Below are 17,575 nucleotides of genomic sequence, written 5' to 3' on the forward strand. Positions count from 1 at the left end.
GAAAGAGAGCCCCCTGGTTCTATGACTCCTCTTTTTATATGTTTTTTTCTCCCCTCACCCCTGGCCTGCCCTATGTAAACTGGGCTAGCCAGGAGGGCTGTTTGTTCTACCTGAGGGTCTCACTCTGGTCCTCAAACTTTCCTTTGTTCTATTTTCATGGGCTTTTCCCTTCCTTGTCTTTTAGCCACTGCCATTCTGGACTTCTTTTTCCTATTCTAACTACCTAAAAGTTCCATGTGAAGTGGCTGGTGGGGCCAACCCAATGGAAGTTGGAATGGAGTTCATGTGTGGAATGGGACAGTAGGGTGTAGCCAAGATACTCTTCTGTAAGGGTTTGAGTATGGGAAGAAAAGACAAATTTAAACACAGGAAACTTTTTCAACTGTCAGTCCCCTCTCTCCCCTCTACTATGCATTGTTTATCTACACTATGTAGTGATCAAACTTCCCCATGGGCACAAACACTCACTCAACCACAAAAAGCAACATTTTTGTAGTACCAACCAGACAACTCCTTAAAAGTTAACATTCCTTCTTAATCTTATCAGGGGTCATGATGAACCATGACCACTACTCACTTTGTACTTTCAGATCTTGACTGTACAAACTATGATATGGTGGTGATTTAGTTACTAAGTTGTGTCAGACTCTTGTGACCCCATGAACTGTAACCAGCCAGCCTCCTCTGTCCATGAGATCTCCAGGCAAGAATACTGGAGTGTGTTGCCATTTCTTTCTCCAGGGGATCTTCCTGACTCAGGAATCGATCCCACGTCTCCTGCATTGCAGGCAGATTCTTTACCTTAACTAAGCCATCACAACTATATATATCATTTCATGTATAGCCCATAGCCATCTGCCTCAAAAACCTATATAACTGTGCTTTGACCTCGAACAAGTAGGAACAATTCTTGGAACTTTCTGAGAGGTTGTTCCTAGTTTATAATCCTCTATTTGCCTCAAATAAAATTTTCTATGTTTTACAGGTTGACTATTAATTTTTCATCTACAGGTTATTGGCAATCATGTTCATGAAATAAAAGATATGGAGGTCTCTTACTGTAAAGCGCAGGGAGCTATATTCAATATTTTGTAATAATGTATAAGAGAAATGAATTTGAGAAGGAATATACACACACACACACACACACACATATAAAACAATCAGTGCTATATACCTGAAACTAAAGCAATATTTTAAATCAAATATACTTCAATAAATAATAAAATCAATAAATTAAAAAACAAGGGAAAAAATAAGAAAGAGGGTAAGAAAAATGACAACCTAGTGAGAAATATGACCTCTGGTGTGATTTGATGGGGTTCAAATTCCAGCACTGTTTCTTCTTCTTCTTTTTTTTTTTTTTGAGCATTTTAAAAAAAGAAGTATGGAGGTCTCAAAGACATTTCCTCAGGACAAGACTCATTATCTAAACAAGTATTTCCAGAGCACTTACAGATGTAGCATCACCAATAAAAAGTGGTGAAGCTGAAAGGAACTGTTCTAAACCATCAGTCACATTTTCAGTCAATCCCACTTGGCTGAATTAACTTTCTATTCTTTCTATAGAAAGTGTTTAATAATTGCTGCATATGCAAAGACAAAGGGTGTGCAGCCAAAAAGTGTAGATGCATTAGGCAAGTAATTAATATTGATAACAACACATTATTTTTTGAATGTTGTAATGTTTGTAATATTGCAAATGTATATTTTAGTTTCTGAGATTAATTGAAACAAAATATTTATATTCATATATTTTCTATTTGTAAACTTGCACAAGTTTTGGTCTTAAATATAGTCTTCTAAATGGTGTAAGCTTGTGCCCACACAAAACCTGGATCTACCCTGAAAATTAGGAATTTTTCACGACTATGTTTCTGTGTCTTTATGTGTGTTGAAAAGGTATATATGTTGTGTGAAATCTCAGAGACATTTATTCCTAGTAAAAATCATTTGAAGATTTTTTTTTCTTTTTCTCTCCTTTAACAGAACTATCCTTCTTCCTATAGTTTCTGAATGAATACACCCCCCTGAAGCATCACCTTCTTACTTAGTGAAGTAGATCTCTGATGTCTAGATTAGGTTTAATAATTCACAGAGATTTTCAAGACAATACTTAGTCTTGAGGCTCATTTTTAAAACCTGTAATTGAGAAAGGAAAAAATGGCTTGTCATGCGACTTCAGGAAAAATTAAGAGGTTCTTTTCTTCCTGCTAGGGATTTACAGAAAGTCTCCATAATCCCACTGGCATGAATTGCAAATGTAATCACCAACAAGAAAAAGGTTAAAAAACTCTGAGGAAAAAAAAAACAAAAACTCTGAGGTATTGGGCCACTCTGCTTTGGCAAACAAAGGCCTCATTGGTCAGAGTAGAACTTGGCTTCTGGGTTTCCTTATGAAGGTGGCTAGCAGAGGAACATCCTTAACCCCTGGGCCAGCTTAGCCTTAGTTAGTCAACTCTGTTACAGCCAATAAAATACAAAATATGAGAGACACCACCTTCAAAGAAGAGAAAAGAGTAAAATCTCCATTCACAATGCTACTTCACACCTTATGGTTCTTGACTCTGGAAACCACTTCCAGTAAGGCTCACAAAGGTTTAATCAATGTCTGGGGTGTGGACAGAACATATAAGGTCTCCTGTAGTAAAATATGTTGTTTATTATGCTCAAGAGAAACACCTTCGTAATTCACTAAGCACTTCTGGGAATGGAAACCATTAAGTTAGTCACAGGAGGACTCAGGCAATCAAATTAATTTTACTTTTTTTTTCTTTCAAGATTGGGGATTGGAATTTCTAGAATATCTGAACATAAATATAACCTTGCTATGTATGTATGTGTGTGTATATATATATATATGACTTCCCATATATATGTATGGCTTCCCTGGTGGCTCAGGCGGTAAAGTTCTGCCTGCAATGCAGGGGACCCAGATTTGATCCCTGAGTTGGGAAGAGCCCCTGGAGAGGGGAATAGCAATCCACTCCAGTATTCTTGCCTAGAGAAATCCATGGACAGAGGAACCTGGCAAGTTACATGAGGTCACAAAGAGTCTGATGCAACTGAGTGTCTAACACACACACACACACAGGATAAGGATACATAAATAAATGCTGCTATTTTCAGCTTAATTCTGATTTGACTCTGATTTGGAAATAATAGGTGGCATTTGAAAAACAAAATCCAATTTCCTCTGTCTGAAGAATCGCACAGATTGAACCTTAGCTCTACTGAATCTTAGAGTAAAAGTTGGATTTCTCAGTCTTTAATAATCTACTTACAAGACCCAAGTAAGTTTCTTTAAAGAATAGTAAATATTTCAAATTTTCACTCAACTGAAGTTCCCAGGAGAACACTGGGCATATCTTCCTTAAGAACCAAAAGAAGAAAACAATTATAAAGATTCATACAACAAATAGTTATAGTTTATTCTGTGTTTTAACTGACATCTGGAAGGTTCCTAAGGCTATTATTACCTCTTCCAGAGATGATGAGATAAAGACTGGGCTAAGAGATTAGCTCAGTGATTTCAACAGACTGTACCTGCATGCCAGGGGTTAAAATCCAGGAACAGGTACTTCACTTGCCTGCTTGAGGACTGCTATCCCATCTGTAAAACAACATCGGTTTTGCTGAAAACTGGGAGGTAAATTGGTTAAATTGATTGTAAGTCTTCTTGGAAACAAAAGGTAGTATGCAAATTCTGAGAGGTCCAGGCACCACATTGCTGAATGTATATAATTTCTGAATAGAAAAGAGAGAATTCAACCAAAACAGGGGCTGAATGGACTGCGCTCAAGGCAATAGAGTCTCAGCCACTAAATAAACAGAGCTTGACAGTAAAGAGAACTAGAAGTGACCAGAAGTGAGAGAAAGAAGAAGGTGGAGAGAGGGAGAGTTGCAGGGGACATTCAGGGATTATAAAACGTGTTCAATATATTAATGAGTCTATTTTCTCCTTATACTTTCATTTTTAAATAAATTTTTATTGGAGTATAGTTGATTTACAATAACAAAGTACTTCCCTTTCTTAATATTTTACTTTTGTTGCCCACACAGAAACTCTATAAAGTTTTCTCACTTCCAAAATTTTTTCTTCTTCTAGATAGATTTTTATTAATTCACCCCACTGTGATTAATACATTTTAAAGTCTCTTATATGATATTTATTTCCATTTTATTGATGCATTGACATTATGCTTAAGTTGAAAGATCCATATTATATTTTGTATAAGAAATAAGGGAATATAAGAATGTGAGTGTGTGTTTGCCTAGTTTGTTTAGAAAAACAGGATAAATTAGGATCTCCTTAAATGCTGGTTTGTAGTGGGTTAATGAGAGCTACATGAAGGGGACAGGAATAGAAACGAGGCCTTTCTGAGAATAATTTTTTGTATAATTTGATCTTTTGAGCAATATCATCAACTAATAAATGAATTAAAATTTATGAGAAAACAAAAGTTACATTCAATACAAATAGAAACAAATAAATTGCCCATCAAACTGAAAAAAAAAATCATCCAATGATAATTAATTCAAGAAACCTTTAATTTCATTATTCTTACTCTCTACCCTTAATAGTCGTAAACATATAAATCATACATACACACGTACAGAGAAATTTCACTCTTATTTATTATAGTTTTGTTGTTGTTAGAAATGACATGGGTGTCAATTTTTTGTATGTATTTTTGGAGAGATGAAGAAGTAATGATGTTGCAGCATATCAGTCTTTACTTTTTGGGAGAAGGGAGATATACATATACATTGAGGGAGGCAGGAAAGAACCCTCTGTTATCTACTTTGAATTGGACGTATCACTAATGAATCATTACGTATCTCTGTGTATATATACTTAGCTAGCTAGCTTTTTCTTTTAGCTGCTAATAAAGAGTATCAGGAGCAATAGTACTTAATTAGTAATGAATATACCTATCATGTGAATACTTTTTTCTAGTGGTAATCTCTGATGAAAGGAATTTGGGCATTTTAAGAAATAAGTGATTCAAATTCTGAGTCCTGGAAAGTTCAGGATAAGCCTGGGACACTCTATTTCTTAAGATAAGAAATGATAAAAAAAAAAAATAATGAAATCATCAAATGATACCAGTACAAGTTGAAAGGGCTTACAGTGGACAAATTTAGGACAATGTAAGTATTTTAAAAAATAAACACTTTAAAAAAAGGTCTTGGGCATATTGAGTTTACATGTGTAAGTATGTATATGTATCAATATTTTAGGAGAGTAAGTCTGTAAGGGACAATTATGTATAAGACTTCCAGTTTCTGACTATTCTCTCTTTCTTCTCTCTGTTCTATCTTTCACATTTTTCTCAGTCTTAAGGACACTATACCTCTTATCCTTTATCCAAAATAATGTCTCCTAAAATGTTAATGACATTAACATCTCTCCCAAAATCATTTTTAAGAAGACCTGGGGAGTATAAAACTTTTCAACTAAAAAAAATTTAATGGTGAACAATAAAAAATTATGCTTCTTAGTCTTTAACTGTATCTTTAAAAGGATACTAATTGGTAAAACCCAGAGGAATATGACTGTCTTATGTAAACTATGTTTTAAATTTAGCCATGTGCCAACATTTCCCGAAAAATATTTAAATCTTCTAATTTCTGCTTAGATCATAAGCTGGTTAAGTCCATGGAATATATATGTGATTGCAGATTTAGTCTGACTTTCTATCTGCTTTTTAATAGATTTTCCCAAAGACTAAAGTTTTTAAGAGCAATATTTTGACCAAACTCCATTTTTCAAATATGGGCTCTAGCTTGGCTAATTACATTCTCAGAAATTGCTTTTCTACTGAGTATAGACAAGAGAAGAACTTTATTTCAAGGACACTCATAAAGGGATCTGTTTTAAACTGTAGATGAGTAAGATTCAAACTGGGTTGAAAGATCAGCAGTAGCAATAGTTTAAGACCATGACACTGCTAAAAGGATTTGTTTTTTAGAAAGGTTTCTCAAAAAAATTACCCAAGGAAGAAAGGGAAAAGATGTCTGGCTTAGGTAGGTAATAGTGAATAGCAGGTGCCTTTAACCCATGGTCTGTAGAGCTTGTAATTCAAAATACATTGACATGAGGGCATTGGAAGGTTTAGGTACTTAGCAAACAGTACTGATTTATTTATACCATGACAGACAATAATTTTTAGTGATTGTCAAGTCAAGATGGCATTTGTCCAGTAAAAGGCCTTGTTGCAAATGAAAAGGTCATTTGAAGCAAAAAGACTGTGTACCTTTTTTTTAAACCTTGGCAACTTTAAATGAAATATTAATAGGTGAATTCCCTTTGCTCACTTTATTGTGTTAATACATTTGAAATGCTTAGCATAGCCTGTGTGTGTGTGTGTGTGTGTGTGTGTGTGTGTGTGTGGCACATGTATTGTGCTATTGTTGAATATCTGTGTCAGGTTTGTCTCCTCCACCGTGATTTTTCATTAAAGTGACTTTCTCCCAATGATTTTATCCTAAATGCTTAGTATGGTGCCTGGAATACCACAAGGATTCAATAAAATATTTTTTGATTAATCAATATGAAAAAAAGCCCTTGGAACTCATACTCTTTAAATGTCTGTTTTATAAAAATGCTGCAAAACAGTTCTTGATATTTTGAGGCTGAGTTTAAAACATAATTTAGATCACATTGCCTGTACCATTAGGAATAATAACTATGACAACACCATTTATTAAACACTGACTTTTATCCCAGGTGTTATGCTGTGGTTTAGGTGCATTATCTCATTCAACTGTACTTAGACACTCAATGCAAATATTAAAGCAGATTTTCCCTGATATCTAAAAATAGACCATTACAACAAAATCTTTCATAAGCCAAAATGGTATAACATGGAGAAGCAATTACCTTAGGACACATCTTCCTAACAGATGCACAAAATGAGATAAAGAACAGATGCTCACAGACACATTTCAAAGCTATGCTGGTTTGGTGCTGAGATGCTTACTGCAGTTCATGAGGAAGGAACTTGGTGGTGCCATCTCAGTTCTGCGGTGTGCACTGTCTCTACAAGGGCTCACTGCAAAACAAACCTGACCAATATTTTCTCATTTCAGATTTGTTCATAGAAGCAAAAAATTCTCTTTGAATTTTTTACAGTTAGCACAAACAGGTGATAATGTAGGTCTTTCAAAAAAGAGAAGTGATGTAAAATAAAGAAAGAAAGTGAAGCCGCTCAGTCACGTCTGACTCTTTGCAACCCTGTGGACTGTAGCCTACCAGACTCCTCCGCCCGTGGGATTCTCCAGGCAAGAATACTGGAGTAGGTTGCCATTTCCTTCTCCACAGATGTATCTTTCCCACCCAGGAATTGAACCTGGGTCTCCCACAGTGGAGGCAGACGCTTTAACCTCTGAGCCATCAGGGAAACGATGCAAAGGATTTTTCAAAAAGCAGGGGAGATCAGTACTCCCATTTTATAGATGAGAAAACAGGTGTTAAGAAATCAGGTAAGTGGTAGAGTCCTGTCATGATTTCTGAACCTCAAGCTAAACATATCTGCTGCTCCTATATTAGAAGTGTCTGTGACGGACTTTTACAATTATTTAGATAAAAGAAAATTCTAGTTCCTAAACTGATGAGTGTGCCCATTGCTTTAAAAAGCTTCTTAGAGGAAAAAACTGCATTTTAAAAGTAGAACTTCTCTATGTGAACAACTTGGAAAGGGGTATGAAGATGCTATTTGAAAGGGAAAAGTCTTCAGAAATAGGGCAACTGTATTTGACAAGCTTGTCCATTGGTTAAGTAAGAAATGGAATCTATAACAGGTAAACACCATATAAGGAAAATGCTTTAGAGATATTTTAATCACTGACTTCTAAGGGATTTATGATGCAGCCTTAGGATATGTGGTCGCTGAATTTTGTGCCAAAATGGCTGTGAGAAACTAATTATGTCTAGATGAAATGGGAAAGCAAAATAGATACCTGAAGAATTTGCAGGATTAAGCAGAATTGAGCATGACAACAAACAGACAAAGATTTTAATATTACTTTGGAGTTGTAAATGTCATTTCTGTTCACTTCAGTGGAGGGAAGACATTGACAAGTCAAACACATCAACATATGACTTTTTACAATTTGACAATGGGCTTGAGAACTGGTGTACAGTATCTGCGTCTATTTTCCATATATTCTCTAAATCCCATGTCTTCTGTCAGTGAAGGGAAGTACCTTGGTGAGTATAAATCATGGTCTGCTCCAATTAGATAATAAACAAATTCTATCTGTATTGTAATTGTGATGTTGTAATCTTGCTAGGATATTGAAATTTTGTTCTAGATCTGTTGTTAATACTACCTATGTTTTTTATGAGAAAAAAAATTTCAGATGACCTGCTTCATTAATAAAGTTTGTTTTGAATAGAGTTGAAAACTGCAAAGACGACTGGTAGATTAACTTTTATAACATAATTTACATTTATAGAACATATGTATATAAGATATATAAATATTTTATATGTTTTTGAAGTTTTTATTATATATATCAGTCTTCAGTATGATGTTGTGCATTTTGTCCTTATTCAATAACTTTTGCATAGAATTTACATAAATATCCCATGCCTATAGATTTGTTTTTACTTAGAAAGCAGATAGAAAAAACTTTATATGATGAGGAAAACATTACGACAGTGAATGAGTAAATTATTTCACAAATATAGTGAGACAATTGCCAGGAGAAAACAAAAATCTTATTCAATCGCCAGATGACTAGGAGAATACTGGGAGTTTTAGTATATTAAGAGGAATTTTACTTTTCAGAATCTTTAAAAGGCCAAAATATACAGCTGTACAATTAGATTTGATTGAAGGAGACTTCATTCTACAGGACAACAAAATTTGCCATCCCAAAATATATCTCAAATACTTTCTTAAAACAAAGATTTGATTTAGATAGAAATTAATATATTATATTTCCTTTCAGTTATTGAAGTTCTAATAGCCATAATGAACTATGAGAAATGTACAAAATACTATGCATATTTCATACATTCAAGGTCATTAACCTATAACTCAGATGCAAACAAATTAATAAAATAACTATGAAATTCTGTATATGAAGTGTTTCAGTATTTAGGAAAAGAATGATGTAACTGTACCAGTTAGGAAAGACAGTATAAGGAAGAATAAATTAGGTGAGAATTTAAAGATATGTAGAACTGTTGATGACAGGAGTTCAGACAGATGAAATTGCATGTGCAAGATAATGAGCCCTGGCATTGCAAAGAAGGTGAATTAAAAGAGTCAAAGTGGGCATAACTAAAAAGGCAGGACTTTACATTTTAGATAGTAAAATTTTGTAAACCAGCTTTTGCAAAAGTGCCACTTATATAGCATTACTTCTTTGAGATACAATAGGTACTTCTGAATTTCCTCCTACTTTTTTAGGTTCTTCTGGCTGGTCCAGAAATGAAGTTGAATGAATCTGGAAAATCAAATAAAGCTTAGTAATATTTAGTAGTATTTATGGAAGAGACCCAGGAAAACTGAGCAAGTTGCCAAAATGGCTGAAGATATCACCTTAACTATCATCTTCAGCCAAAGATAAAAGAGGATGTTGGAAGTAATGGTCTGGAACTTCAGGGGAGAGGAAAATAATTCACATGGGGATGGAAAAGCAAATGTTTGATAAACAAATTTGCTGGGCCAGTCAGAGATCATGGGGAAAAGAGTGGACTCTGCTTTCTATACCCTGGTCAGTTTCCCCACCATTCTAGCTCTTATTCTTTGCAGGCATCTCCAGTGATGGCTCTATTCAGAGAATAGGCTCTATTCAGAGAACAGGTCCTAGATTCTTAAGGCAGCTAAGAGAGAGGTAAAATGAAAGACTTCTGGTGTATTCTCCTTCTTAAAAATAATCAGCCTAAATTAATCCTCATGCCAAAGAGGTACATTTTGGGGTGGCAAATTTTACTTCCATGTAGGATAAAGTCTCCTTCAGACAAAACTAATGGTAAAACTGCATATTTGGCCTTTTAACGGTTCTGAAGAGTAAAATCCCTCTTCATATAGTAAAATTCCCAGTATTCTCCTAATCATCTGACCATTGAATGCCATCATTTTTTTTCTTTTTTCTCATCACCTAATGCCTTGCAATATAACTTTTAGCAGTGAGAAGCCATTGGGCATTGGTTTTACAACAGTCAAGTGATTTGATAAAATCAGTGAATTCAGAGGAATTATTTGATAACTGTGCTAGGTGGAAAAAAATGGAAGAAAAGCTGGAAATGGAGACAGACCAAAGTCAGAAAGAAGAAAGGGAAAATTGGTAAGCTTATCAATGCACTAGACCAAGTGTGATGGCAGTGAGAATGGATAAGGACATTAAGAACACAGAATAAAAATCTCAGATAGTAAATGAAATGTAAAAGTACAAGCACAAGACAAAGTTAAAGATAATTCAGTGAAGCAAATGTCAAAAATCATTTCTCACATACTGATGTATGTTAAAAGGCCTCCAGAACAGACGTTCTACAACCATCCTGGAACTCCACTTCAGTGGCATTTAATAGCATTCCTGCCAGAGAATTGTTGCTGAGCATTCATCTTAATCACTCCAGTGATATTCCACCCCTTCTGTGATAGCTTTTCAGATTTTTTTCAAGAAGATTTGTGCTTCTCAGAATTTCTTGTTAACTAATTTCTCCTGACTTGTAGAACACAGGATAATTTAATCCTTGTTGAAAATGATTTGAACACAAACCTTAATTAATATTAAGGAAGTGGAATATATATTGGAAGTGGCTTGCCCGTATTTTGCACACATACCTTTTAAGTGATTCTATACTTACTAAATCAGGAGCAAAGATATTATATTGAGAGACATATGTATTAGATATAACTTAAATACTTTAAATAGCTTTGAAAACATTTTATTTGCTATCAGTATGTTACTGTAGAGCTTTCCAGATGGCTTAATGGTAAATAATCCACCTGCCAATGCAGGAGATGCAGGTTTGATCCCTGGGTTGGGAAGATCCCCTAGAGAAGGAAATGACAGCCCACCCCAATATTCTTGCCAGGAAAATTCCATGGACAGAGGAGCCTAGTGGGCTACAGTCCATGGGGTTGCAAAAGAGTCAGACATGACTTAGTGACTAAATAACAACAGTATATTACTATAACCCAGAGAAGCAGTACCATATTTCATATTAATGAGATAATGTGATGTAAATATTAGTTGCTCAGTCATGTCTGACTCTATGTGACTCTGTGGACTGTAGTCCACTAGGCTACTCTGTCCATGGTATTCTAAAGGCAAGAATACTGGAGTGGGTTGCCATTCCCTTCTCCAGAGTATCTTCCTGACCCAGGAATTGAACCCAGGTCTCCAATGTGATGCAAAGGATGTGGATTTAGGAGTCATTTAACTCTCTGATTTAAATGTTGTCAATGCCACTTTTTGGCCAAGTGGCTTTAGACAAGTTATATCAGGAATCTTTACCCTATTTTCTCCTAAATCACTATATTGTAGAGGTGATAATATGTAACTCAATCACTAAACATTGTGTTTATTTGCATATGTTAAGTGGTTAGCATAGGATCAGGTATTGAGTCAGTCAAAAGTATACTTAGATTCTGTGTCTCCTCGCTTAAGCTTTGAACCTCTGTGTTAACCGAATTTTCAAATTGCCTCTAAAATCTTTGCCATTAATTTTTACTTAAACCATTTTGCCACCTTTCATCTTTGTCCATTTTATGATAGTGATTCTTTCTCTGTAACACTTTTTTTTCCCCCTGCACATAAAGACCAGGGTTTTATAGATTTATCATTGCTCTTCTTTTTATCACTGTCACCATTGCCAAGGTAAAGAAGCATGGCTATTTCCAAAAGAGCTGATTCAGTCTATGAGAAAACTTAGGGCAGACCTTTCTAAAAAAGGCTATTTGAAGTGGAATGTGTGCTTCGGGGATGTAAATTTAGCTCCCTGGTCCTACGAGATAATTGTGTTCATTTTGTCATGGATATTTTCCTGAGAACCTCAGTTGAAGTGTACAGCTAGGGGACCAGATAACAATAGCTCTTCATAACTAGCTTCTTTACAAGATTTCATACCTCTCATGAAAAAATCCTTTCTTTTAACACAAAAAAAGAATAGAGACAGACAGCTAGAATTCCTGATATATCCTATAGGCAACTGCTATATTTTATATTATACACACTATAGCTATCTATTGTGCAGAACATTTATTTTCTATATACTATAGACATATAATATATATAATATGCTATATGTACTATGGTTTTCATGTTGAATGTATCAGTGATAACTAACTGCTCTCAGGGAACCTAAGGATCCAGCTCTGCTGGATACAAATATTGCTCCACTACATATGCCACTGGTGGCTTTTGCTTGAGTTTCTCTTGTGCAAAGAGATTGAGGGAGTAGCCCTAAGACTGACTCAATAGAAAAGGTCCTCATTTCTTACCTTTCTTACTGTAACAGTAGATCTTAGTCTTTTTTATTCTTCTACTCATACCACACAAGGCTTAGCTCTCAAAAGAGTAAACCTCTTAGCCCTGGCCTGCCACATCCACAGTCTACAGCATCTTGTGGTAGATTTGAGCTACTTTCCTTTATTTATTCACTCAACAAAGTTATTGAGCATTTACTATGTATTGATTAGGCTACAATATAATATTTCTAACAAAAACTGCCAAAAAAAAAAAAAAAAAAAAATGAAGAGACAGAGCCAAAGCAAAAACAACACCCAGCAGTGGATGTGACCGGTCATAGACAAAATGTCCGATGCTGTAAACAGCAACATTGCATAGGAACCTGGAATGTTAGATCCATGAATCAAGGAAAATTGGAAGTGGTCAAACAGGAGATGGCAAGAGTAAACATCAACATTTTAGGAATCACTGAACTAAAATGGACTGGAATGGGTGAATTTAACTCAGAGGACCATTATATCTACTACTGTGGGCAAGAATCCCTTGGAAGAAAAGGAGTAGCCATCATAGTCAACAAAGGAGCCTGAAATGCAGTACTTGGATGCAGTCTCAAAAACGACAGAATGATCTCTATTTATTTCCAAGGCAAAGGATTCAATATAATGGTAATCCAAGTCTATGCCTTGACCAGTAATGCTGAAGATGCTGAAGTTGAATGGTTCCATGAAGACCTACAAGAACTTCTAGAACTAACACTTAAAAAAAGATGTCCTTTTTATTTTAGGGGACTGGAATGCTAAAGTAGGAAGTCAAAAAACACCTGGAGTAACAGGCAAATTTGACCTTGAAGTACAGAATGAAGCAGGGCAAAGGTTATAGAGTTTTGCCAAGGGAACGCACTGGTCAAAGCAAACACCCTCTTCCAACAACACAAGAGAAGACTCTACACATGGACATCACCAGATGGCCAACACCAGAATCAGATTGATTATATTCTTTGTGGCCAAAGATGGGAGAAGCTCTATACAGTCAGCAAAAATGAGACCAGGAGCTAACTGTGGTCATGAACTCCTTATTGCCAAATTCAGACTTAAACTGAAGAAAGTAGGGAAAACCACAAAACCATTCAGGTACGACCTAAATCAAATCCCTTATGATTATACAGTGGAAGTGAGAAATAGATTTAAGGGACTAGATCTGATAGACAGAGTGCCTGATGAACTATAGATGGAGGTTCACGAAGTTGTACAGGAGACAGGATCAAGACTATCCCCCAAAAAAAGAAATGCAAAAAAGCAAAATGGCTGTCTGAGGAGGCCTTATAAATAACTGTGAAAAGAAGCAAAATACAAAGAAGAAAAGGAAAGATATACCCATATGATGTAGAGATTAAAATAATAACAAGGAAAGATAAGAGAACCTTCCTCAGTGATCAGTGCAAAGAAAGAGAGGAAAACAATAGAATGGGAAAGACTGGAGATCTCTTCAAGAAGATTAGAGATACAAAGAGAATATTTCATGCAAAGATGGGTTCAATAAAGAATAGAAATGGTATGGACCTAAGAGAAGCAGAGGATATTAAGAAGAGGTGGCAAGAATACACCAAAGAACAGGTACAAAAAAAGATCTTCATGACCCAGATAATCATGATGGTGTGATCACTCACCTAGAGCCAGACATCCTGGAATGTGAAGTCAAGTGGACCTTAGGAAGCATCACTACGAGCAAAGCTAGTGGAGGTGATGGAATTCCAGTGGAGCTATTTCAAATCCTGAAAGATGATGCTGTGAAAGTGTTACACTCAATATGCCAGCAAATTTGTAAAACTCAGCAGTGGTCACACGACTGGAAAAGGTCAGTTTTCATTCCAGTTCCAAAGAAAGGATACCAAAGAATGCTCAAACTACTGCACCCTGCACTCATCTCACACGCTAGTAAAGCAATGCTCAAAATTCTCCAAGCCAGGCTTCAGCAATACGTGAACCGTGAACTTCCAGATGTTCTAGCTGGTTTTAGAAAAGGAAGAGGAACCAGAGATCAAATTGCCAACATCTGCTGGGTCGTTGAAAAAGCAAGAGAGTTTCAGAAAAACATCTATTTCTGCTTTATTGACTATGACAAAGCCTTTGACTGTGTGGATCACAATAAACTGTGGAAAATTCTGAAAGAGATGGGAATACCAGACCACCTGATCTGTCTTTTAAGAAGCCTGTGTGCAGGTCAGGAAGCATCAGTTAGAACTGAACGTGGAACAACAGACTGGTTCCAAATAGGAAAAGGAGTACATCAAGGCTGTATATTGTCACTCTGCTTATTTAACTTATATGCAGAGTAAATAATGAGAAACGCTGGGCTAGAAGAAGCACAAGCTGAAATCAAGATTGCCGGGAGAAATATCAATAACCTCAGATATGCAGATGACACCACCCTTATGGCAGAAAGTGAAGAGTAAATGAAAAGCCTCTGGATGAAAGTGAAAGAGGAGAGTGAAAAAATTGGCTTAAAGCTCAACATTCAGAAAACTAAGATCATGGCATCTGGTCCCATCACTTCATGGGAAATAGATGGGGAGGCATTGGAATAGGGTCAGACTTTATTTTTGGGGGGCTCCAAAATCACTGCATATGGGGATTCCAGCCATGAAATTAAAAGACGCTTACTCCTTGGAAGGAAAATTATGACCAACCTAGATAATATATTAAAAAGCAGAGACATTACTTTGCCAACAATGGTCCATTTGGTCAAGGTTATGTTTTTCCCAGTGGTCATGTATGGATGTGAGAGTTGACTTTGAGGAAAGCTGAGCGCTGAAAAATTACTGCTTTTGAACTATGGTGTTGGAGAAGACTCTGGAGAGTACCTTGGACTACAAGGAGATCCAACCAGTCCATCCTAAATGATATAAGTCCTAGGTGTTCGTTGGAAGGACTGATGCTGGAGCTGAAACTCCAATACTTTGGCCACCTCATGCAAAGAGTTGACTCATTGGAAAAGACCCTGATGCTGGGAGGGATTGGGGACAGGAGGAGAAGGGGATGACAGTGGATGAGATGGCTGGATGGCATCACCAACTCGATGGGCATGAGTTTGAGTAAACTCCAGAAGTTGGTGATGGACAGGAAGGCCTGGTGTCCTGCGATTCATGGGGTCGCAGAGTCGGACACGACTGAGCGACTGAACTGAACTGAACTGAAGGCAAAGGAGAAAAGGAAAGATACACTCATCTGAATATAGTGTTCCAAAGAATGGCAAGGAGAGATAAGAGAGCCTCCTTACATGAATAATGCAAATAAATGGAGGAAAACAAAAGAATAGGGAAGACTAGGGATCATTTCAAGAAACTTAGAGATACTAAAGGAACATTTCATGCAAAGATGGCTGCAATAAAGGACAGAAACAGTAAGGAGCTAATAGAAGCAGAAGATATTAAGAAGAGGTGGCAAGAATATACAGAACTATTCAAATGGGATCTTAATGACCCAGGTAATCACGATGGTGTGGTCACTTATCTAGAGCCAGACATCCTGGAGTGTGAAGTCAAGTGGGATTTAGGAAGCATCACTACAAAGCTAGTGGAGGTGATGGAATTCTGGCTGCTCTATTTAAGATCCTAAAAGATGATGCTATTGAAGTGTTGCACTCAATATGCTGGCAAATATGGAAAGCTCAGCAGAGGCCACAGGACTGGAAAAGGTTATTTTTCATTCCAACCCCAAAGAAGGGCAATGACAAATAATGTTCAAACTACAACACAATTATGCTCACTTCTCATGCTAGCAAGGTCAGGGTGCTAAAATCCTTCAAGCTAGGCTTCAACAGTACATACTCTGGAAAATTCCAGATGTACAAGCTAATTTAGAAAAGGCGGAAGAACCAGAGGCAAAATTGCAAACATCTATAGGATCATAGAGAAAGCAAGAGAATTCAAGAAAAAACATCTACTCATTGACTACACTAAAGCCTTTGAATGTGCAGATCACATAAAAATAGAAAATTCTTAAAGAGGTGGGGATAACAGACCTCCTTACCTGCCTCCTGACACACCTAGATGCAAATCAAGAAGCAAAAGTTATAACCCCACATGGAGCAACAGACTGGTTCAAAATTGGGAAAGGAATATGTCAAGACTGTATATTGTCACCTTGCTTGTTTAACTTATATGCAGAGTACATCATGTGAAATGCCAGGCTGGATTAATGACAAGGTGGAATACAGACTTCTGGCAGAAATATCAACAACCTCAGATATGCAGATAGCACCATTCTAATGGCAGAAATTGAAGAGAAACTAAAGGGCTTCTTGATATAAGAGAAAGAGGAAAGTGAAAAAGCTAACTTAAAATTCGACATTCAAAAAACTAAGATCATGGCATCCAGTCCCATCACTTCATGGCAAATAGATGGGGAAAAAAATTGAAACAGTGACAGACTTGATTATCTTGGGTTCCAAATCACTGCAAATGGTGATTGAAGCCTTGCAATTAAAAGACTGTTGTTCTTTGGAAAAAAACGTATGACAAACCTAGATGGTGTATTAAAAAGCAGAGACATCACTTTGCCAAAATAGGTCTATATAGTCAAAGCTATGATTTTTTCAGTAGTCAAGTATGGATGTGATATTTGGACCCTTAAAAGTCTGAGTGCGAAAGAGTTGATGCTTTCAAACAGTGGGGCTGGAGAAGACTCTTGAGAATCCCTTGGACAACAAGGAGATCAAACAAATCAATCCTGAGGGCAATTATCCTGAATATTCATTGTAAGGACTGATGTTGAAGATGAAACTCCAATAATCTGGCCACCTAATTCAAAGAGCAGACTCATTGGCAAAGACCCTGATGATGGGAAAGATTGAGGGCAGGAGGAGAAGGGGACAACAGAGGATGAGATGGCTGAATGGGATCATTGACTCAATGGTCATGAGTTTGAGCAAATTCTGGGAGACAGTGAAGAACAGGGATGCCTGGTGCTGCAATCCATGCGGTTGCAAAGAGTTGGATACGACTGAGTGACTGAACAAGAAAAACAGCAGCAAGCCAGTCAGAAGAACCTAAAAGTGTAGAGGAAAGTCTCTTTCTCCCAAACAGAGAAAATTCTACAGTTGAGCATTACTTATGCTTTATTTCCTCTTCCTGGAATCACCA

This window comes from Muntiacus reevesi, chromosome 6, assembly GCF_963930625.1.
Source record: "Muntiacus reevesi chromosome 6, mMunRee1.1, whole genome shotgun sequence".
Lineage (NCBI taxonomy): Eukaryota > Metazoa > Chordata > Mammalia > Artiodactyla > Cervidae > Muntiacus > Muntiacus reevesi.